At 35.8% G+C, this 25776-nt stretch overlaps 1 protein-coding gene and 1 long non-coding RNA gene across 2 annotated transcripts in view; one reads left to right on the top strand and one right to left on the bottom strand.

Moving 5' to 3' along the window:
* FBXL17 (F-box and leucine rich repeat protein 17) overlaps positions 1 to 25776 on the top strand; it is a 463835-nt gene that overhangs the window by 349583 nt on the left and 88476 nt on the right. The gene's annotated exons all lie outside the window — the stretch shown is intronic.
* LOC106781656 (uncharacterized) lies at positions 1021 to 24639 on the bottom strand. The gene is made up of 4 exons (XR_001378336.3): positions 24263 to 24639; positions 18856 to 18931; positions 5193 to 5478; positions 1021 to 2897 (listed from the first exon to the last, which is right to left on the bottom strand). It is a non-coding gene; the product is annotated as an uncharacterized lncRNA (long non-coding RNA).

A 25776-nucleotide genomic window follows, 5' to 3' on the forward strand; every position in this document is an offset into this window, starting at 1 on the left:
ATTTTTCCCCTGGATTTCAGACATTCTTATATCAACTTTAGTAATTGTTGGTTTGAGGGAAATCCAGCAATGAGAAGAAAAATTGCAGATAGAGAATCCTACATTTTTCTGCTTCCTTAATACTTAAAATGTTTTTTATACTTGTAACCAGTGTAGATAAGATAGACTTTTAAAATAAAGTCATGTTTCTTCCAAGGGACCGTATATCAGCCCTGAGAGAAGTCAGCGTGCATCATATATAACATCTGGAGATTTATGATCCCTTGGAGAATGCTGGCAGAACTCTTCTAGTCTTCTCAGAATTGTATTTGGCTTTTAAACTTTTTTATATTTACATCTTTTTATCTGTAAAAATGATATCTATTCATAGTCAAATATTTGAAAGATATAGAAATTGTAGGAGGAAAAAAACCACCATCACCAGCATTCAGACATAGAAATATAACCATTCTAACCTTTTGTTGAATTTCCTGCTATCATGTTCCACATTTGTTAAATGTATTATAAAACAGAAGGTTGGAGTAAACTATTATTTATATTCATTTTGATATTATACAATCAGCTTACAAGATGCCCACTGTTGGTATAATTGTCTTCAAGTCAGAATATTAAACATTTCCCCCGAAAACTTTATGTTACCTATATTAGGTCAAGTATCTTTAAGTTTCTTTTCTGAAAAATCAAATTTAACTAAGGTAGGAAAATCAGAACAATCTAGTAAGAGCAAGGCTCCTCATTGAACCTTACAAATAGAATCTTTGATATTATTTATAAGCTTTTTATTTCAAAAATTCCAATTATCATTGTAATAAAAATGAACTGTCAAATTTACATCTACGTTGATTCAGATGCTGTACCTCCTTTTTTCTTTTGCTTTCTAGAATTCTTTGTGTATTATTGAAGAAGACAATAAATTCATCTTGCCCTTGTCAATTTATAAGTCAGATTACACTAATCCCAATGGCATTATGATGAAAAACACTATAATAAAAAAGTATCCAAATTTCAGACAATGAGACATTTTTCAAATATTCTTTAATAATAGATTGTGTTGAAACAAATAAAAAACATATATTAATTTTAAAAGGTTTCACCTACATCTTTAATCTTGAAAACTATATAAAATAAAAAATATCAGTATTTATTAAGAATACGTTATAAACTGATCACATATTAGAATTGAAATTATATGTTATGATATTATTTCTTTATGTGATCTGTTTACTTGACCTTGGACTGAATTCTATTAATTAAACATATTTCAAGAATTGTAATGAAAAATAAAATTACTGTAGAAAGTGAATTTCCACAAGTTTTGGCAAGGTTTCTAAATTGATGGATTTGCGTCACCCAGCCTGTCTTGTCCTGGATGTGCTAATGAGCAGTCAGAGCCAATACACGAATAAAAGGAAGGAAGAGGAGGAGAAGTATTTGAGCATATTTATAGGCAATCCATAGCTCAATGACTAGACACTGAATATCTGAGAATTGCTATTATAAAATAGCATATTTTAAGAATGAGAACTTTCTCAAGTTCTTTTACTCCCAGAACAAGGACTGTAATCTTACTATATTTTTAGGATGCTTGTCTAGGGCAGACTTTTGATATAAATAAATGATGCATTAACATTATATGCAGACAGAGTGTATAAGCCAGCTGAAAACTAAATGGGGGAGAGTTGTATGTTTATACAATACAATTCCAAGGTCAGTTCACTAACTCTACTGAACATCACAGCTCAGATTTTTTTTCTTCTTTTGATATATATTCCTTTTTCTGTTAACAATGGATATCCTTTTATCAAACATTCCATAATTCTGAGTCCAGTGAGATAATTTTTTGTAATTCTTCCTTGACCCATATCTATACAGTTTTGTAAACATCTAACAGTTGTACAAAACAACGTAGTAGTCTAAAATAACTGAAACAACTGAACCTGGAACTAAAGGAAATTAGGAAATAAAAGACTCTATATAGCAGTTGAATTTTCAGTGAATAAATATTTTTGATTTACTGACTGTACACTGTTTTTTAAGGACATTGTCAGTCGTCTCTAGGTGTATTGTTTATATCTTTTGGAGATTTTAGCCACAGTGACAGAAATGTTGTCTGATGGAAATTACTCTAGGATCAAATATTTTTTAAATTAAATTTACAATCTAGTTAAAAATTACCCATGAAGAAAGCCTTTTCAACTATTAAGACATAATTGCTTTACTCTTGTTTAACTGTATACATAGAGTATCTAGTTTGAAGTTTAGAAGGTAACAGAATCTTTTTAGCTGAATGCATGTAATTTTAAAGTTACTTTTCGATAGTTTTTGCCTGTGTGTGCAGTTACTCATAAGTATTTTGTTGAATCATTCAGCAACTTGATCTCATGACAACACAGTCACCTAGATTGTTCAGGTCTCTATCTTTAGCTTATATTTGACTTCAAATTTTTTTACATTTTACATTCTAAATAGTTAATTATGTATTGATTTATTTTTAAATTCCATAGTAGCAATAGCCAGTATAGTAAAGATTGCCATTATAAATCCTTGGTTATAATTTTATCTGTCTGTTTTGCAAATAACACATCTACCCAAAATGATATAATTTCCTTTTGTGATGAAATATTAATCCACACAGGCTAAAGGAGAGCGATAGATGGGGTCATTATCAATTTACTGTGACCTTTAAATCTCCCTCATACATCGCTACACTATGTCAATAAATAAGAAGATTTTATCTAAGTAGATCCCATCACGATTAGGTAAACATCCTCCTTTTTTTTTTTTGGAAGTTACCCTCTAAAGTCCTCATCATAAGCCATGGGGGCCTGTTAATTGGAGATCTTCAGGATTTTGTCCTGCTGCAGATAGTAGATTCTGTTCTGCATTTTCCTTATTTCCTAGGTGACAGAATAAAAGGCACACTGATTAAGTTTGGAGATTACACTAAGCTAACAGGGGTTACAAACACTTGGAAAGCTAGAACTAGAATTCAGAATGATCTTAATAAATTATATAAATCACATTTCAAAAATATGGAACAAATTCAAGGTTATATTCTGAGAAAGAAAAGCAAACTTGTCAACAGAGGGAGGAAGATTGTTTAAGCACAGATAAGACAAGAAAAAGACCATAAGCTTAAGATGAGTCCCCAGAGTGGTGCCCACCCTAAAACAAGACTACAAAGGCCAGCTGTGCTCTGCAAAAGGCACAGTTAGCTCCTTTGTGGCCAGGAATACAGAAAATTCAGATGAGGCACGTCTGGAACATGCTCCGCGTCCCGGAGCCCTAGTTCAGCGAGCTGGTGAGAGCAGGCACAGAGGGTGTTGCATGTGCTCAGGGCACCTTTGAACAACTGTCCACAGAGAGAGAGTCGGTGCCAGGCCCTCTTCAAACACCATGCATTCAGGGAGTACGTGAGGACTAACAGGCACAGAGAGGTGGTAAGAGCTTGTTGGCCTTTAGCAAAGCATGCTATAAAACTCACATGATACTGGGATTTAGGGAGATAGGAAATAATCCTTTGTTATGTTTGGCATTGTATAAGCTATTATTAAACTGTTTTGTTGACTACAAGTCTCTACATTTTAAAAGGAAATAAGGAAGTGTGAAAATTGGAAAATATCTGTAGAAGAACAACAGAAATGCTTAATGGGATGTAAAATAGGTCATGTGGGGAAAGGTTACAGGAATTTGGTCGCTTAGCCAGGAAAATGGAGAGCTGAGAGATGACTTAATAACTGTCATAGTATAGAGGTTTATATTAAGAATGCTGACCAGTTCTCCATCCCTACAGAAGAAAGAACAAAAGAAAATTCAAGTAGCAAGAGAGAGCTTGCTTTTACGTTGGAAGAGATTTCTTGATTATAAAATATCATTAAGCATTGTCTAAGACTACCAAGAGACATAATAAAGTCTTTGAAGGGGTTTAAAATGGAATGAACACCCCTCTGGTTGAAAGGCTTGAGAGTTTACCTGCTTGATTGTAGAACGGAGCCAGACAACCTCTTGAGGAATTTAACAGTTCTATCATGGTCATATATATACACACATATGTGTGTGTGTGTGTGTGTGTGTGTGTGTGTGTATGTGTGTTTGTGTATATGTATGTATTATACATCAGAGTCATCTTCCTTTCTTTGACCTGCTTGATCATAGAACTCAGCCAGACAATCTCTTGAGGAACTTAACAGTTCTATCGTGGTTATGTAGTAGTCATTGTTATGACTACTACACATTGTAGTCATCTTCCTTTCTTATCCATCTATAAAGATAAATTTACATTATTTTTATATTTATATTAAGGCTTTATTTGACAATTTCAAGTGATGACTTTGCTTACTCTTTTCCTATCTCTAAATAAGTACACTTTTTCTCTGTTTTTTTACTCATTCAGCAATGTCTGTTGAGTGCCTGCTGTGTGCAAAGCACTATGCTCAAGGCTGTGAGTGACACAAATAACTGGACATTCATTTATTCTTCCTTCACAAACATTTACTGGGCACCTCCCTTGTGCTAGACACTATGCTACACGCTCAGAATCCAAATATTTGGGCAAAGACAGCTCTAAAGAGCTCACAGTCTAGTGAGTGAGAATGATAAGTAAACAGAATTGCAGTGTGATGTGATGAGGCCTGTGCTGAAGGTATGAGCAGGCAGCTTTGAAACACATGGACATAGTGGACACATCTAATGGAGATTGCAGTAATTTTTGGAGGTTGGGAAGGGTTTGCTCGAGGGAATGACGTCTGAACTGAATTGGGGTGTGGTGGGAAGGGAGTCCATTGTGCTCTAAAATGCCAAGAGCACTGTGCTATGAACCCATGTTTCCACCTAGCAAGATACATGAAAACATTTGTTTCATTTTATCAACTAAAATATTATTGATTCTGTCCTCTGCCCTTTCTTGGATCTTTAATAAAACAATGAAATCTGATTTACAGTCAGGTCTATTATAGGGTGACATACATGTTTCTAAATTCATCATGCTGCACAGAAAATTGTAGCTTAGGGGAAAATGGAGTTAGGGGAAACACTAAAAAATTTCATCAGGGACACAAAATTTTTAAAAGACAGGAACCTAATAAAATGGTAGCACAGTTTTACATGTGCTAGGAGTACATAATAATACTGAAATACTACATAGACGCTGCAATAAAAGTGATGGTAAGCCTTGAAAAAGACCTGGAGTTTACCTGTGGAAGTCGGAGTGAGAGGGTGAAGTTGTAGAAGGAGGTGATCTGAACTCCGACGGAGAGTTGTGACAGCAGATAGGCATGCATGTGGCTCATAACTGAGTCATAACACACAAAGCGAAATGAGAAGTTTGAGAGGTGTGCTTGCGTGTGTTTTGTAAGCTTCTCCGCAGTACAGTTCAGCTGGGTGCAGTTTTCTGTGCTCACCTAGTGTTTCTCACCGAGAACTGGCGTAAGCAAATATGAGATTTGCATTATGTTCAGATTGTTCTCCAATGTATCAATCCTGTTGGAACAAATTTGCAACTTCAAAACAAGCCTTATTGCAGAACTGGCTGTATATTGCTGCAAATTAAGGTCATAATTTTTTTTTTACTTTATCTCCTGGTATTTCTAACATAATGTATTTAGGTTCTATTTGACGTATCAGGATTCTTCGTAAATTCAGTTTTCTACTTAACTAGTGTTGATATAAGTGACTTCCATTTCTTCCAGAGCAACATTTTCCTTGCAGCTTCTCTAACAGGAAAGCATCCACCGGGAACTTGGCAAAACAGGTGAGGGCCATGCAAGTGCAAATAGTGTTTTGCAGTCTGAGCCTCCATATTGGCAGCAGTCCTTGGGGAGACGCAGGAACAAGGATAGCAGGTATTTTTTTCACTCTGGCAAGATAAATGGCCCAAACCACAAAGGACAAATCTCTAGAGGGTGGGGCTTTGGCCATGGACCAGCCTGCACAACAGGCCCACAGAGAGCGATGCCTGCAGGATCAAAGTGTTCCCTTTTAGTAGGGAGCCAGTGGGTCCAAGGAGCTGGTGTTTTCTTCCTGCTCTCCCCTTTTTGGTAGTGGGCATAGATTCCGGCCCAGGGGAAGAGGAAAACCCCACTGGAGGAAATTGTAGTTAAGGGCAGAGGAGGTAGCAGCTCGGGAGGCTGGTCAGGAAGTGTCCCTTATCGGGCCCCTGTCTCCTTTTGAAATATTTTCCCCCACAAAAATATCAAAAGGATGTTTTGCTATCTATGCAATGTGGTGGTCATTTTTTTTCACATAATTCAGGTGTTCCTACAAGAAAGGCAGCTCTTAGGTACGTCATCTAAGGTAGGGGAGAAGAAACAGTTTGGGATTTGGATTCAGGAGCAGAGAGAGTAATCACAGGCACTTCAGGGTGTTCTTGAAATGGTGGGAGTGCTCTTGTTCATGCTGAGCCCTGAGTCACAGGCCCAGAGAGAGGGGAAGGCTCCGTCTGCCAACTGACTCCCAGATTAGACAGCCCCTGTATAAAAGTTGGGAGCTGAAGGGTTAAATTACACCAGATGATAAAATTCTTACATTGCCTCAAGCAAACATTCAGCTGACAAGAATGTTATTGTATGTTCTTTCTTGAAAGCTTTAAGATATGCTTGGGTTAATTAGATTTCCAAATATGCAAATATGCCCTAGCGAGGTTTTTCTGAAATGCACCATTTTGAAATTATGTAGCATGGCATTAGTGTTCAAAATACTGAATTGTAAGACTTAGCCTGAATAGCTTACTAACATATCATATAAATTCATAATTGATCAAACCCATTTATTCCCCACTGTCCACATTATACTGTTCAAATTGGGTTAGAAAGTCTTATGGAAATTAGGTTCTCCAGCATGCTTTGGGGGAAGATCAAGGAGTAGTTTAAATTACAGCAGTAGTTCTTCAAAAAATGCCAATTCACTTGTCTGATATCAGTGTTTCCAACATGCTCAGTTTAGGGAACACGAGGCTTCTAGAGCCCTGAGACTGTAGATCACCTGAAGGAAATCAGAAGAAACTTTGATCTGAAGGGGAAAAAGTATTTTAGCAAGGGCATCTGAAATGATGCCACTCTGTTCACCTGCTTGTGCCAGTGAGTAATTTTAAGATTTCAACTTCTGAATAGTTTTTTTAAAATATTAGATTTTCGTTTAGAAACGTGTCATTTATTTGGATGTTCCATATAAGTAGTTTTTTGGTTAACCGAAATGTTTGCACTTTTTTTGTTAAAAATAATTTATCATTTTTCTTGGAAACCTTTCTAAAATGCATTATATTCATCTGTGTTTTATTAAGCAGTATATACTGAAGTATACTAAACGTAAACCAACAATTTCTGGATAACTCAGATGTGCTGTGTCCACAGGGCCCAATGAAGCGTGGAAAGCTGTTTATCCACACTTCTAATGACCTAGACCATGGAGTCGACAAACTTTTTCTGTAAATGGCCAGATAGTAAATATTTTAAGTTTGGAGGCCCATGTGGTCTCTGTTGCTGCTACTCAGCTGTGCCACTGCACTGTGAAAGCAGCCGTAGATAATATAGAGTGAGCTCTTTAGCAATATCTCACCCCTGTTTATTGCTTTTGATGGGCTTTGGCCTATAAGGAAAAAAGCTAGCTTGTTAGAGTTGTACCTAAAATAAAAGTCATTAGACTCCAAGAGAGGGCAAAAAGGCTTTTGGGTAAAGAAAGTACACAGTGCATTTACTATGGCTTTGCCTTCTCGATGCTTTCTCTGAGGCCATTTTTATTTATTTCTAGGTTCTTGATCAAATCATTAACATGTAAAATAAGTTTTGTGTTGAAAGAATTTTGTTGTGATTTTGTTTTCTAACTATATACGTCAGATTCTCTAAGAAGAAATTTCTCAACTAGATTTTCATGGGCATAGTTTAGTGTGTCTCGTCCAGTGTTTTCTATGTTTATGAATAGTTTATCAAGAGTAACAGATGTGTCTACTCTAAAAGAAGAGACTAAATTGGCTCTTAGATGAGAAGAAAGTGCCCTGCCCTCACCATGATCAGTGTACTATAATATTTTATGCTTACTCTAGATGTACTTTATTCACATAACTAAACTTTGTTTCTGAGTTACTGGGAACTCTTTAATCTGCCTCATAGCTGAGTTGTGAGAGCATGGGATCTGGGTTCGAATCGTAGCTCTATCACAACTGTGTGATGTTAAGCGAGTTACTCAACTTCTCTAAGCCTATAAAATAGGGATGACAAGGGTGCCTACCTGAGAGCATCGTTGTTCTATTTCTTTGATGTTGTTGCCCTTATTATTCCTTCTCTTTTTCCTCCTCCTTTCCTCCAGTGACACTCAAATCAGTTATATGTTTAAAACTTAACATGCTATTTAAGTTATACTATCCTGTTAAGACCCTTTTTCTTTCTAGTTCATCATTGAAGCAGACAATACCTGAGATTAAAATAATTTGTCTCACATTAAAAATAGGTGGCCACAGTGATGCATGGAATATAGGAAGTGAGGATTTGTAACATAAAGAAGCTACATCCAAGTACAGAAAATGTTATTTTATCATTTTTGCTATTACATTGTTAGATGTTTAAGGTATTATCTACATCTAATTTGGGATGCATGCTTGGTAAAATAGTGAAAATTTTGTATTAAACAGGTCCTAAAATAAAGTCTGCTGGCTCTAGGAGACAATGCTAAGTTTAGCTGTCAACATTGGTCAGCAAGATCTCCCATGCCTGCACATCCAAGAAGTTCCAGAGATATAATTCTATTATTCAATTTCCTAGTTGCTGTCACCACAAGAATTTAGGAAGATCTAGCTTCCTAAGCATCAACTGTCTAACAGTTACTGTTCTAATCACTTCCCTAGAAATATCATCCACAGTCTCTTTGGTAAACACAATTTAAAACTGTGTACCAAAAAAAAAAATCATCTGAGCTCACAAGGACTCCAATAATGATATGAATAGTATAGTTGATGGAAAGTGTCTTGGTGGGTAATTAGGCAAATCACATTGGTACCCAGAGCAAGTCGCTTAATCTTTGTGGGCAAGAGTTGTCCCATCTTTAAAATAAGGAGATGGACTTTAGGTTTTACAATGACAGAATAAAAACATTTCTGTGCCCTTCTCTTGAAAATCACCCCCAAAACTAGAAAAAAGTTCAGTTGTGATTAAAGCGGATCCCCGTAGCCTGAGAACACAACTTTTGAAGCTGGAAAGTGGAGGGAAAAATAAGTGACTGGGATAATGAAAAAGTTTTGGAAATTGATAGTGGTGAAGGTTGTACAATAATGTGAGTATAATTGTTGCCACTGACTTATGCATTGAAAAATAGTTAAAATGGCAATTTTTTAATATATATTTTTCCACAGTAAAAAAAAATTCTTTTTAAAGGAATGATAACTGATTTAGTAGAGAAGAGGGAGGTCAAACAAAAATGCTTGCAGGTTGAGAGTACCAAAGAACAGCTAGCCAGTTTACCTCCCAGACAGGTCTCAGAAATTGGAGGTCAGGTAGTAACAGAAGGTGAGGGCAGTGAAAACAGAGATTGCTTAAAAATGTATATGAGTCACAGCCAGGCCTCCTAATCTCCCTTTCCCCCACATCGCCACTGTTCCTGGTCAGGTGACCTTACCACTTCCATCCAGGCAGGAGATGACGCTCTTGGGAGGATGAATCAGAGCCTCAGGACTTGGAGACTGCAGGGACTGAAGAGGATGAGGGAGCATACTGAAAACATGGGTGAAAGTCTAGTACGAAATGTGAGGCTCCAGCCTCTTCTCCTGATGAGCTCCAAAACGCAGATTGTCAGAGCTTATCCCTGTGAGCCCTCTCACCTGAGGAGTTTGTATGTAGCTGATTGTAAAATAGGGAGGCGAGGAGCCAAAGCAATGGCTGAAAGAGTTGAAAGTCATTGCCTCTGAACAGGAGGAGGGGAGCGGATGGGGATAAGTACCACCCCTCAGTTTTTAACAAGCCTTTCATTATTGTTTGATTTCTAAACTATATGCATGTAATACTTTGTTTTTTAAATGATTAAAATAAAAGATATAAAATCAGGGACGATTTTTAAGACCCCATCTTAAACTTTTGTTTGTTTTAGTCATAATTCGATCATATTGTTCTTTATATAAAATAGTTTCTAGCTTCTTGACTTTTTTTTGTAAGGGGAAAAAATTCACCATAATAGCTATTTCTAGGGAATGCTAATTGGTGTCCTCATATTTTATGTGTGGTGTATATTTGTATCTAGATATATATTCTTCTCTCTAGTGATTATATGTCTGTACACCGGACTATGTCAACTTCAGGATCACTAAATTGGTCCTAATCCAGAATGTCTAATAATATAACCTGGTCTGGGCCTAGCTTCTTTTGTAATTTTTCATATGAGGAAACTGTTTACTAAGTAATGGAATAGGGTATGTTTGAAAACATTTTTGAGGAAGAAATGTCCTATCTAATATCCAACCGCTTTGCATTTGCATAGAAAATGTGTGCTAATTTCAAAGGTTCTTATCTATACCTTAGAGAAGGTCTGGGATTTCATATTTTGCAGCATCTTTTCATCATATAGAGATATCTCATTGGCCTACGCACTAATAGGCTTATATTTTAATTTATTTTTCTGAATCTAAACAACAAGTTTATTTAACAGATGTTGTTCTAAGAGGTATTTTTCAGCAGACTACTACAGCTGATTTATGCAGTTCTTTATGTTGCTCCTATGAAAAGACCATTTTCATCTTTTGTTTTTATTTTCCAAACATACAAGGGTCACTAAACCTCTTTAGAAATTGCTTTTGAATAGTCATTCTTTGTGTGGAAAAACTACAGTATATTCCTTAAGTGAAATTCAGTCAACTACTTTTATGGTAATTGGGCTTAAAAGACCTCGGTGAAAATACCCACACAAGCTCTTAAGATCAAGGCATTTGTTTCAGCTGACTTTAGTATGTACTTACCCATTGTGCATCAAATAATGAGCAAAATAGCCAGACTTCTAATAAGCAAGTACAATATAGACAAAAGAGAACACTGATTTAAGGTCCTAGTGTCAAATGCGGTAAAACACTCTGTTTATAGCAGGTCAGGCTTGGGTTTACAATTAGCACTAATTACTGAGAAAAAAATCAAAACCCGCAGCTTTAAGGAAGGACACTTTTCACTGTAAGATCAAAGCCAGTCTCTGCAGAATAGGGAAGCCTCTGCCACTTAATTGCACTGAAGTGCTAATTGGATTGTAAGGAACTTTCATGAGTTTCTCCAATTAGCCAGCCATCCCTGACGAAATCCAAAAAGGAGATTATGAGTTCTTAGAGCTTTTGTCTACATGCTGGCCATTTGTATACCTGAGTGAATGTAGCCTTGCCTTATTTTTATGCAAATTGAGGTCTTTGGGGTCTCAGTTATTAGCTTCCTGTAAATAGCCTTGAAGGTAAAGCTGTCCATTCTATATAAAGTCTTAACTGTGTGCTAATGATAATGGGACAACATTTAATGGGAACTATCATTTTTATTAAGATTCTTCATTTAAAATATGAGAGTTAGGTGCAGCTTCTTGGCTCAAGATTGTCATCTCATGCAGTTAGGGTCTAGTTAGGATATTTGTATTACATGTGATATTTGTATTACATTTAAGTACTCTTCACTTTGGGTTAGTTTTTGAAAGGAATAATCAGTAATTTCATGGTGTTTATTCTCTAAGTAATAATTTCTATCCCTGAGAATTATTCATGGCTCTAATTGTGCTTTTCCCATACACTGCATCCCCTGTGATTTTTATTGTTGTTGTTTGATCATAGAAAGCAGCAACAAATCTGCCAGCTCGCCACATGAAAGCTCATATGACAAAGTGATCTCTTTGGGCAAAATTATCCATTTGAATAAAGAAAATGGAAACTTTTGCTTGATGCCAGGTCATCCCTACACAAAGTGAAGTAAAAAATTGACAGCTGTGCAGTGAATTCACCTGTCTATATTAAATTGGGACCATAATAAATCTTAAAAAGCTCTTACTGACATAAAAACTATTCTACTTTATTCACAGTCCTCAAACTTTGTTTATTTGGACATTTGCCTAGGTGATAAATGAGCTAGGTCTCCTTTGTACCAGAAAAGGAAGACAAATTTAAGTATTTATCCAGGATTTTTAGATGTTCTGAATTATCTGATGATTAACCTCATTAACTAGAAAAGAACCTACTTCTCACACTTTACTCTCTGATATTTAAACCCTAGAATTTCCAAATGATAAAATTGTTGATTTACGTCTCCAAAATTTGAGTATGCTAAAGATGACAGAAAGATAGTGTGTAGAGAAGTTATCTGATTTTCCATACTCCTAAAGTTATATGTTTCATGCTCAGTTTCTATATTTTATAATAAATGGAAGGATTATGATAATAATGGTACCTACTATGTATGCAATTGGTACTGTTAGGCATTTTACATACTTTATCTCTCTTACAATAACCCTCAAAGAACAAGTAGTGCTATTCTCATTTCACAGGTAAGAAAATTGAAGCTTAGAAAGGTTCAGTAGCACGGCTGTAAGTAACACAACTGCTAACTAGAGAAGCCAGGATTAAAATCCAGTTTTTTTCTGACTTCAAAGGCTTTGCTCTGAGTTCATTAAAGTTAGTAACAAATTAGATCCCGCTTCTTATGTTTAATCTTAGCACTTTGTACATTTCTTATATAGGACTTATAATTTATATCTATACGTTGTGTTTGTTTAATTTCTCGTTCCCCATTTTGAAAGCAAGAGACTATGTCTGTCTTGTTCATCAGGGCCTAATAAGAGCGCCTGGCCCACAGTAGGCCCTCAGTGACTGGGTGGATGGGTGTGCCAGGAGCAGACCCATAGACTTCGGACTCCCAAGCTAATCCTTTAAGTATTCTGGTAAAGTTCTGTAGTTTACTAAAAGATTGGGATTCTAGAATCCTAGAAATAATAATAATACTTTATTCTTTGATAGTGTGTGGTTACCTCTTCCAAATATTTTGAGTGGTTTTTTTTACTCGTTATGAATACATAGCCTTCTGTTACAAATAAAAACCTTCTGTAGAGGAGGATGGGTTTTGTACCATGAAATTATTCAGATAGCTTTTTAAAATTAGATTATAGGATGGCATTCATTGTTTAAAATAACTGTCTTCTCTATAAACTTTTATAGTTTTGCCAAATTTAGGCATATCTATGAGGACTCATATTGGTCTTGAAATTATTGAAGCCATTAAAAGAAATTTATCAACTATGTAAATTTATTGATCTTCACTTCTCTGTTCTAATTTATGAAGAAAATAATTAACTTATAATTAATCAAGTTTCTTTAAAATAAAGTGGAAAGTTGTTCATTTAAAAAAAACTGCCACTTGCTCTGTTATCTAGTTTCAAAGAAACTGGCCCATAGACATCTTCTAGAATGCATTTAAATGCAAAGTAGTGCAGCCACTATGAAAAACAGTATGGAGATTTCTCAAAAAATTAAAAACAGAAATACCATATGATTCAGTTATTCCACTACTGGGTACTTATCCAAAGAACATGAAATCAATAATTCAAAAAGGTATATACACCCCTATGTTCATTGCAGCATTATTCACGATAGCTAAGACGTGGAAGCAACCCAAGTGCCCATCCATGGATGAATGAATAAAGAAGATGTAGTGTGTACATATGTAGTATGTATATATATACACACACAATGGAATACTACTCAGCCATAAAAAAGATAAAATTGCCATTTGTGACAACATTGATGGACCTTGAGGGTATTAAACTGAGTGATATAAGTCAGACAGAGAAAGACAAATACCATATGATTTCACTCATATGTGGAAGATAAACAAATACATAGATGTGGAGAATAGATTAGTGGTTACCAGAGCAGAGCAGAGAGGACTGGGAAGGGTGAAAGGGGTAAAGGGGCACATATGTATAGTGATGGATAAAAACTGGACTATTGGTGGTGAACACAATGCAGTCTATACAGAAACTGATATATAATAATGTACACCTGAAATGACAAAATGTTATAAACCAATATGACCTCAAAATAATTTAAAAAATAAAATGCAGTAAAGAATGTAAGAAACAAATGAAAAACCCCATTTGGCATGCAAGGTGATGGTCTTTCAAATTTTGCACGTAAATGGTATTTCTTATCCTAATAATATATATTCCTCATACCAATATCAAAGGGCATGTGTCGTATGTATATAGGAGGCCTTACAGAGTGGATGGTCAATAATGGGTAGCTATTTATATAGCGGAATGTTAGTAGTCACAGTGAAAACATGAGTTATTAAATAATCTCGTCAATGAAGTTTTGCCCTACATAAAAAGTTTCGTACTATAAATCCTAACTTTTGTATATAATATATATATTAGATATTTTTAAACTTTTCTGTAAAATACGCATAACCAAACTTTCCACACTGACCATTGTTAAGCGTGTGACTCAGTGGCATTAAGTACATTCACAGCGTCATACAGCTGTCGTCCCTGTCCATTTTCAGAACCTTCTAAACAGAAACTCTGTATATATTTTATTTTAAATTTTAAATTTTTATCCACTTTTAAAGAATTAGACAACAAAAATATATTTAACAGATCAAGAGTCAACTTTTATGTTCTCCTTTTTTATTCCAAAGACATTTCACTCTCTTATGAGTCACATTTACTATAAGGAATTAACAAATAAAAGTTAACATTATAAAAATCTTGACTTTTTTCTTCCCCAGATTCCGAGAACCCGTCTCCTACCCTTTGTTCCCTCTTATCCATTCCCACGTACATATACCCCAACCCATAATCACTTGAAATCAAAAACTTTAGCTGAGAAAACTGTGCACCTGAAATTGGCTTTCTCACATCCAAATGAACATATTCTCAAGCCAGGTTTCTTTTGAGGAATAAATATCAGGAAAAACAGTTTATATTAGTCCCATTTTATCCACATTGCACCAGATTTTGACTGATTTTTTTTATCCATGAGTTTGAATCATCTATGACTATTTCCCCTGTCCTTGGTCCACTCTTGGTGCTCACTTCCCACCGCCATTACCTTGGTTAATCAGAAGTTGACAGCCCTTGAAGTTCCCCTGTCTCTGCTTCTTGCGTGTATTGCTTATTCTACCTTAAGTGTCTCTCCCTGACTTGGACTCCCACTTCTTTGAAGCCAGGCTGGTTCTTAATATTGCTCGTGTTCGGCTCAGACTTCACTTTGAGACATTCCTTGTGTTCAAGGAAACCTCTGGCACCCAGCCTACCGGCCTGTACTCTGTACTCACATAACTCTCTGTGCATAGCCTTTGGTAACCTACACACACTATACTGAGAATAAATACTTTACGTCCTTCTTTCCTCAGACTGGGAACTCCCTAAGGTTTGGCATTGTGACTTATAAATATTTGTATCCCTATTTCCTAGGATGGTACCTGGCACAGAGGAGGAAAGTACAATAGATTACTATATTTATATTTTTCGTCTATCAGAAACCTTTGCGTGTTACTCTTAAGAAGAGACTAGATGAACGAGCAACTGTGCATATCGGAAGACTTAGTGAAGGAGAAGCTGAGTCCCAGAACCATAGATAAATGAGTGAGCGCTGGCCCACAGGAAAAGCAAGGTAGCCAGAGGAGCAAAAATAAAAAAGAATTGAGAGCCAGCAGGAACCACAAAGTTCTCCAAATTTGCCTTCTGCCCATATCATTCCTGGTCTTGATTAATCTGAATATCAGTTTCCACAACAGAATAAGGCCCTGGGACTTGTGTGTCACGTGAGAAGGAAGGCATACAGATTAATTTTAATCATTGAGAACAGATCTACTGAAACATTCCCTGCAGTAAGTATGGATTTTATTACAAAGTGCTGAATAAACCTCCCAGAGCTTTTCTTGTCTTTGTGAGACCATGTTAGTTCCAAAGAAAAAAAAATAAGTATAAAAGAAACAGGGAACTCAGAGAGTATTTCTAGCCACAACTTTAGCAAACCACTCTAAACTCTATTCTGTCAATCAAGACCACGTTGGAAAGGACCTGAGACTGATTTTCATAGTAACAAACAGCACACATAGTCCCTATGTTATAAGAACCATTATAACAAAACTTTGTACATTGAGGATGTGAATTTTTTTGCATAATAAAAGCTACTCCTATGAAAATATAAGATGGAGTGATTAACATGCTTTTCTCAATGTGACCATTGAAATGTACCAAGCAAATAAACTACTGAACTTGATGAGTGAATGTAAGGGCGTATAACGTTGGTTAGAACCAGGTGAAATGCAGGTGAGGCACATCACAAAATTTAGACATAAGTAAAATCCACCTGGGTAATAAACAGTTGCCTATGTGCATGCGAGAGTGTGTATGTGTGAGATTATACAGCAGCCATGTATATTAAGTAATGATCATGACTCAAAACACTTTCATTTTCTGTGTTACTGAATAAAAGTAAGTTGAAAATACATGAAGTTCTTCTAAATGATTCCCAAACACTCCTCTTTATCCAAACTGGTTTGTACTCTCTGATAGATCTGGGGTTCTGCAATTGATAATTTCACCCGTCAGCATCCCTAAACTAAGGTTAGTGACCAGCCCTAAATGCAGAGGGTCCCCAACCTAGGAGGAGGCCCAAGCACTCATCAGAAATATCACGCGGTATTGTGCATGTAAGAGAAGGCCCTTTGATGTAAGCACCAAGGCTGTTACCATGGAGACCACATGATTCAAGTCACTTCCTGATGCTAAAGCACCTGGTCTTCATGTTTCCGCTAATTTCCACAGAACCTTGACCATGCTTGCCATTTTAAACTCTAGTATGACAGAATTTGTTTTAAGAAAATGTCTGATGTCCCCATCATTCATAAAACTGAAGATGCAAAATTTTGAAAGATGTGCAATAATCCTTATAAAATTTGGAACTTCAGGCAATTTTTCCTTCCTTTTCTTATTTCTTAGCATGATGACAGATATATTTCTCATGTAATTTTGAATGTTAATCTTTTAATTTAGATACTGGAAAGCATAGGCCTGTCTAATGTAAGGAAAATGGGCCACAGGGTGTTACCTGGCCACCACATTATCTGAAAGAGACAAAGACTAAAAGAGGAGACTGTTGTTTAGGTGCATTCTAGGAGCACCCATAGGAGTGTTGATTTTAGAGCCCTTGCACCATTCCTCTAAGAATTGGGGCCAGAGCTTCCATTAGATTTGTGTTTTACACAGGCTACTGATGAACGAGTCATGGCTTGGGCGTGAGCAGCTGTTAAGCGGGATGTGCAGAGGGTGGGGCAGGGATGCTGATAACTTCATTTGGGGATAAGAAAGGAGCTTTAATGATAAATTTTTCGAGGTGTACAAAATACAAACATCATATTTTTAGATAAAATAAAGAACATGTGGTTTCTTGTAAATTTTCTTTCTGATCTGTCAAGTTGTTTTTATTGAACTCTAGTTGTGTAAAATTGATTTGAAATAAAGTTAAAGAGGAAATGGATGATTTATAAAAAAAAAAGCAAGGCCATAGGGACAGAGGAGCACATAATAAGTATCTCTGTATTAGACAGCTAAGTCATTTGTGTTTTGGTGCTTTTTAAGGACAAGTTAACTTGTGGCTGGCATAACTATAGAGGAATAAATAATTCAGGCTTTTCTTCCTTGAAAAAAGGAAATAGGAAAAGGATATGAGATGTTGATTCTCAAATTTTGAGCTGGCTGAAGTGCAGATCACTCTGAGGTCCATACAGTATATCTTTAGTTCTGAGAGTAAATCTTTTGAATTAGCCAATAGGAGTCTTAAAGCTAAATAAGAGGAAACATTGATGGCCGATAAAGGGAAAGGAGATGTTTAAACTTATGAAAAAATAAAGGAACAGTTCTCTATCTATATGCTGAGAGCAACTAACAGAAAACAGAATCTGGGCTGTCTTTTCTCCTTCTATTTTTATTCATGATTCACATTTTTTCAACCACTCCATTTCTGCATACCATAGTTGACTCATAATCATGAGGGAGATGATTATGCTCTCCACCTGAATTACACAGCCTTTGTACTATTTCAGCCTGGATCTTTTCTCTACCACGTCAGCAGTTAAGAATTTATCATGTGGATACGGGGCCTCATGCCCTGCACAGGATGCCTAGGTCACAAACTGCTGTTTGAGGATACAGTCCATATGTTAATATCCATCACCCCATAGAATCGAGTAGGTCATCTTAAAACTACTCAGTGAAAATGAGAAATGGGTGTTCATTTTTTAACATTTTTGTTTTTTTCCTCAATCCAGCTGAGTCACCAGGAAGTTTCTACCACAATTATATTTTAAATATTTGCAAACTATGTGCTCTGTAGTCAAAATACAATCAAAAGTGCTTACTTTTGTTATATGTGTATAGAAGTGTGTGCTTATGCTGTGTTTGGGCATCCAAAGCAGCTTAATTTGTACCTGAGTTGATGTGGGCAGAGAGCTTATACAGTTATGTTAGATGGAGAAAGGGAATGTGCCCTAATTTGGGGAATCAGATATCATCAATGAAGTAAAATCTGTAGGAAGCTCTGAAAGATGACATGTAACTTTTTCTTCACTATTATCAGTTTTAAGTATAGTACTTTTTAAGTAATGTATTTCTAAATGAATATTCTAAATAGAAATGAAAGATTCTCTTTCTCCTGAGTGGTTTTTTTGTAGTTTGGCCCGAAACCATTTTTTCTAACCAATGAAAAAATCTTGTTTCCTTTCTCTCTTTTCCAGTGTTAGAACTGTTTGTTAGCGTGTTACTTCCTGATCACACTAATTGGCTGAGGGTAGTGGAACAGTCGGTGGAACCAGATGTTGTTTACGCCCGCTCTTCCTGGGTCTCTGTCGCCATTATCCTCACCTGGTTGCTTATGAAGCCAATGCCCTTTGTCCTCCTAGCTGTATACTTCTGGTATAAGAATTCTTAATCAGTGACACTAGAAGGTTGAGAAAGCACAAAGGAAATAAAAGAATAATCAAGAACTGACTATATTAAGCAAAGCAGTGAAACCATGTAAATTTAAAATTAAAGGAATCACCCTCACAGTTCTGAAGGTGTCAAATTATGTCCTAATTTTAAATGTGAGATCTATGCAAATTAACTTGCTATCTTCCCAACACCGTTGGTGCCTGGATTTGAGCACAGTGGAAATTCAAAAATTTACCTTTGTTTTGGAACCATTTCTTTTCAGTGCTTTTCTTAACTTTTCCCTAAACTACCCAATGAGCAATCTCTCCTCTGCCCACACCCCCAAAATTAATTTTGTGAAGTATTAGTAAAACTTCTCATGGTTTCATCAGATCGCCTTGTCTTGGGGAGTTAGGAGCACACCACCCCAGAAGTTTCCTTTATTGGCTGCTGTTTTGAGGTACATTCTGTGTACCAGCTGCAGAACAAGTTAATTGTCACTATGGGGATTGAACTAATAATGCTATCTTTGAGAGCCTCCTGTGTGCCAGACTCTTAACATAAATTTTCTTTAACCCCAAAAGCATCTCTATGAGGTATTAAAATCCTTATTTTCACAATGAGGAACCCATATTTCAGAGAGTTGAAATAATTTGCCCAAAGCTAGATTGTAAAGGGAAGAAAAAGAGTTGGAGCTGGTCTATGTGACCTCTGACCACCACCACTTATGCCTTTGGAAGGAAAGCTGGAGATTACCAGCACCGTGCTGTACACAAGTGAAGTGGCTGACCAAGTCCTTCTCCAGCAGTGGTTCTGAAACCTTATTGTGCAAAATAATCACATGGGGAGCAGAGTTAAATTGCAGATTCTTTGCCATACCTGCAGAGATTCCAGGAATCTGAATTTTTTACAAATACCCCAGGTAATTCTGAAGCAGATTTCTACTTTGAGAATCACTTTTCTAAAGGTAGTGTTAATAAAATTCTCTCTCTCTCAATCCATTCATCCATCCATCGTGCGTGTGTGTGTGTGTGTATTGGAAGAGTTTCCATAATAATTTTTACTTGAGGGAAAAAGAAATTAACTTCTCTTGCCATATGATAGTTAAGTTTTTGATAGTTTTAATGTCAACCCCTTTACAATCTAAACATTCCTTCTCTGTCCTCTTTCTTCCTCCCAAGCAAGCTGAAGGGTTGGTTTTGCTTTCTTCAGGTTAATTCAAGAGGTCATTGATTTTTGAGATAAGTCATTTCAAGTATTGCTAAAGATCTTTTCATTTTGATAGTATCAGAATTTTATTTAAGATTGATATCTATCAGTGTTTTGAGGAACTTTTTTTTGACACTGTTAGCCATAGACATTGATTTTAATTAGTGGACACAACTTATTTTAAAAGATCTTTGGGAGGTGGGCTATTCGGAAACCAGATATGAGAGTAGGCTACCTTGAGAATCTTATGTATCTGAAATAATAATGAATTGGGGAAAAATAGGTGTAGCAACAGTTTTTTAGTTAGAAGACAAATTTTTAATTTAAAAAATTAGTTTTCCATAAGCCAGTGCGTTTTTCATGGAGAAAGACTGTTGGTGACACTTACTAAAGTGCTGCAACATTTTGCTAATTTAAAAAAGGTCTGCCTCAGATCGATTGTGACCTTATCAATAGGATGGTCTCATTCATCTCCTTGGGAGACTCTTGTCACACGGAGCTGCAATAGCTGTGAGCTGCGGCTACTCTGATTGCAAAATCAACATTAAAGAGGGTTTCAGAATCAGTTTGTGGTAAAGTGAAGCATCTCTGTGATCCTCTTAGTTATTAGTTTTTAAAAAGTGAAACATCTTTGTAATCTTTCTTAATTATTTGTTTCAAAAAAATCATAAACTCATGTTCCTGATATTATTTACTCTCATATTTTATTCTTAAGACTAAGAGCTGTTTAGGTGAGAGAGAGAATGATTTTGTATGTGTACCGAATTTGTGGTTCTTTTGGACCAGAACTTCCTCCTCCTTAATGCATTAATTTTGTTCATGTAAATTATTATATTATTTGTTGGAAACAATTTTTGAATGTCAACAAATATAATACAAATGAAATTCCTTATAGTTTACTAGTTTTCAGTATTTGCTTCTAAGAAATTGTTTTATAATTTAAAAAAATAATTTTATTTCATTGATGTTGGGTAAAATTTAGAGATACAATTTTCAAAATGCATTACATGTTCCATACTTAATGTATGTAAGGTATGTGAGTATATTATTGGGATTTAATTTCTGTGTGGCTTTTGGAGTAATTCTCTGGGTCTAAAGTAGCATTTTGTTTCATATTAGTAATTGTGCAATCTATAGTTCCTTGGGCCTAATTTTATAGGTAATAAAACTGAGAAAGTCAGTTTTCTTATAATTAACTTTCTTCTATTTCTTTTTTGCTTTTCACATTTATTAATTTTGTCCTAACCATTTCAGCTTTCTAATATTAGTTTATCTCAATTTTCTTTCACTTCTAGTCATCTGTAATCAAAACCATTTTCTCTCCATCTGCTATCTTTTCATTCATCTCTCCTTTTAAAATCTGTTTCCTCTCCTGTAGACTCATGAATATGCCATGGTATGTCAACTTTCTTTGACTAATTAGGAAGGAGAAAAGAATTCTTTACTTTTGAGATTGTCATTCTCCCTGTGTACCAGTCTGAACAATTAAAATCAGTTGTCTTTGCCTACTAATGATTCCCCAAGTTAGATGTGGGAAACTGAAATAGGATGTTTTCCTTCTGAGGACCCCTGCACTCTGAAACAGTGCACCCCCCATCACCCTACAGGCCCATTGACTGCTGTTCAGTGCATAGTTTAGCCTACTTTTGGAACTGATCTTTGCTAATGAGATAGCACTGACCTCTTAAAGATGTTGCTATTTCATAGACTTATTTTTGTGTATTTCAAATATGTGTCAGGAAAAATATTTATTTAAATGGCCCCATTTTAGTAATATCCATAATACTTGATAGAGTTATTTTATATCCATTTTATTTTGTGCATAACTATTATTTACCATTCTTCTCACTTGGAAATATTGTATTAAATAAGATGCTCTTCTAAGAGGAATATTTATTCAGAACTCAATTTTCTTGTTTTAATATTGAAAACTATCAAAATATTTATAAGCATCTTATTCATGTTTTATACATACGTCAGCCAATAACAAGTTACAAAGAAATATGATTCAAAACAATGAGAATTTATTGAGTACCTACTATATGCATAAACTTTTCAACGTCTTATGAGAAATACAAAAAATTTAAAGTTTGGTAATTAGTGACACAGTAAGTTATATGATTAAGTATCAGAATAATTGTTGGACGCAATCAATACTCTGTGATTTAAGAGGAAGGAGAAATCAATATGAATTGATGATCTTGGGAAGCTTTATTGAAGAGCTGGTATTTGCCCTTGTCCTTGAAGGATGAGTATATTTCTATGTACTTTCCATACCAAAGACCTCCTATTGAATATATTTAGAAGATAAAAGAAAGGAGTCAAAGATAATGTTAAGATTTAATGCTAGGGTAAGCTGAGAATGAGATGTCATTAGTGAAAAAAGATGTCATAGAAGCTGGCTTGAGAGAGAAGATGAAGAATCTGGTTTTGAACATTTGAGGTGTGATGTCTAGTAAGAAGATAGAGATACAAGAGACCAAATGAGACACGAGGGCTAGAAATGGAAGCAGTATTGCACACTAGAGAGCAGACAACTAGAACTGCAGAGACCCATGTTTTGGTGCCCTCCCTGACACCAAGTAGGTCGGTGAATTTAGTCAAGTGACTTCGCGGCTTCCAGCTTCCATTTCCATATATTTATAATGAGAGTCCTGAGATTCCTTGCATTTTAACACCCTATAAAGGAACATTGTAGAGTTCTCCATGCATAAGTAATAGTTAAATCCATGAAAGTACATCTGACCTCTGAAAAAGAATAATGTTAAAGGAGCAGGGCTGAGCCTGGAGGAACGGTGCAGTTTCGATTTGGAAGAAGACAAAGTAGAAGGGAACGTGTTGTCATGGGGCAAATGTTAGTGTTAAGGAGAAGAGACAACCAGCATGTGAGACAACAGAGGGCATAATCGCAGTAAGCAAGAGGAAAAAGTGAAAGAGTGATAGTTCAATCTCCTGACTTTCCATCCAGCTTTTGTGTCTGACAAGATGGGTGTTGTGCTGTGGCACTGGAGTGGTGTTTCTCAGAAGATTGTAATCACAAATCACAAGTTACACATACGGATTTCACCTTGTTGTATGCATTGAATATTCATATATGATGCCTCAGGAAAGTCAAATTAACTCACTGCCTGTTCTATGCTGGACTTCTTTAGGCTGAATCACAGTCACATACGCAATGTAGTTTAGTCAGAATATGTGAATGTTTTAACATACTATTTATTCCATTTAAGTGATTCAAATAACCTTGCTTTAATCTCTGATTACTTATTCCAGGTCTGTATTTTGGAAATGCATCAATATTTGAGACAGAATCACTGAAAACATCATTTGATTATCTAGGCTATTTGATGATATATTAAAATAACACAAATATATTTGTGAGCCCAAAGTTTGACACATATCAGAAAACCGTAATATGAAGAGGTTCTCATAGGCCTAACAGTACTTTCTGTCTAATTTAACCCTTCAGTAAGAAACAATTATATTTAAATACTCATCATTTCTGACCAACTCTGTGACTGGATTCTACAAATAAATAATAAGGTTTATCCCCAGAGATAATACTAAGATAGTTTCAATAATGCTAGAGGCAGATGTGGAAAATTGCCAACACCTAAAATATCTACTTTAATTTCAAGACTATTAGTAATGCAAAATATCTCATTTTTATCCTATTAAAAGAGATAAAACCTTAGAAAGGTCATTATAGAAGAATGCAAAGAGTAAATGTAGAAATGTTTGAAAGAGGAGCCATAAATGTTTTATGTAAATTGGCAGATATGTTCATTCTTAAACCAATGACTAAAAGTAAAAAAGGAGTTGTTTTTTTAAATGTGTGTGTATTTCTATCCTTGAGGTTCTACAAGTGTTAAAATAGTCAAGATTTTAAGAAACTTGTTGAGCTAAAATGAGGCAAGAAATACTAATTCTAATTAGTATTTACTCTCGTGAGAATTTACTGTTTTGGGACAGATTTGTTTTTGAACCACTGTAAGAAAAATGCTAAAAAGCCAATTAATTTTTTTTAACTACTTCGAACAAATAAAGGTTATTTTTATTCACCTCATACAGTGCTATGCAGACAACTTTTGTTGTCCCCTTTGATCTATGAAAAATAACTGTCTTGGACTTTTCCTCTATCTTCACTTACCTCGTACTTCCTAGGCAGCGTCCATCATTCAGTCAGTCAAGCAGGTAGGGTCATTGCCTTTCACTGTACTGTTCACCAGGCAGTACCAGGCTGCCAGTGCCCGCCAGAGTGGGTGTTCCCCCCAAGCATCAGCTGAAGGCCCTGTTCTCACAGAATCTGCAGGTAGTTTTCTCTCTTAACTCCAAGGTGACTGTTGCCAAAGCAAGGTCTCACTCTGACACTACCAAGTATTTTCCAAGTCATCTAGAATTCTCTCAGCGGGAAAATAGGGAAGAAATGCTACACAGGAATAAAGCAGGAATCTTACTTATATGCACTGACAATGTGTTTGTGCAGTGTGAGTCAGAACTCTCAGGCCCATCCAGCCCCTGTGACCCGCTGCCTGGTCAGTCCATTATGACAACGGCATCAGCAACTCTGCTCAGTTCACCACATGATGACTGTCTTTCCAGTGTGTGCCTGCCATTTATTAGGACATTAGTGGCCGGCCATCCTCCAGATGCCCAGCCGTGACTATCACACAAAGAAAACATTAGCTTTCTTGGATGTTGCTATTATAATTCGAAAATTAGTTTTGCCTTCATGGCTGCATCACATTTGGAATCTCTCTTTGATGTTGTTATTAGTTTGGGCTCATGGTGCTCATAACTGTCACACATTAATCACGTCCATCATGTGATTCTTAATTTGCTCTATTATGACAAATGGATTTAGACACAAACTTGCAATTACCTATTTTGAGGTTAATAGCAGATTTGCAGTTGTAATTGGTTCCCAAATATTCAATTTAGGGAAATTATTTCTCACCCAGCTCTAAAACATGTTCTAAATGAGCAAATTGTATTTTTTACTGTCACTGCAAAATTGTGCCTGATGAGACCATATGAGACATCTGAGCATAGTAATAGACCCGAAAGTTCTTACCAGAACAGAATATCTGTGCATTCTGTGGGGTGTTCTGCTCTCTGCCATTATCTCATTTATCCACTCCATTTTTATCTGAATCTCAAATTACTCCAGAACATTTTACTTTGTAAACTCTCTCCTTCTGGGGAACATTGTATAGTGATTATTCTATTTGCAGAATGTTAGCAGTCTTAATAACTTCCTGCCGTTATCCTTCTGTAATCTAATGGCAAGAAGAAGATACTTGTAAAGGTTGCTATACCTTTTGATTTTTCTCTCTTATATCTCTTTGTTAAGTATTGCATATTTAAAATGATTGTATATCTAAAATTGTCTCAGAAATTCTCTTTCTGAATGAGCAGAGGAATTTCTTGTAGGGTCCTTTTTGGTTACAGAGACTTCTTTTTCTTGGAAGGTTTGCATAGACTAATGTTCCTCTTCTGCTACAACTCTCTCATTACATACGAATTCTGGTACATCTCCGGGAAATGGTATGCATTCATCTATTCCAGAAAAACTTTCTTTTCTAACAAATCTTATTAACACAAATTTACAGGCATATGGGATGCCAATTAACAAGTAACTGCAGAAAGTTGTGAAAAATAGAA

This window comes from Equus caballus, chromosome 14, assembly GCF_041296265.1.
Source record: "Equus caballus isolate H_3958 breed thoroughbred chromosome 14, TB-T2T, whole genome shotgun sequence".
NCBI lineage: Eukaryota > Metazoa > Chordata > Mammalia > Perissodactyla > Equidae > Equus > Equus caballus.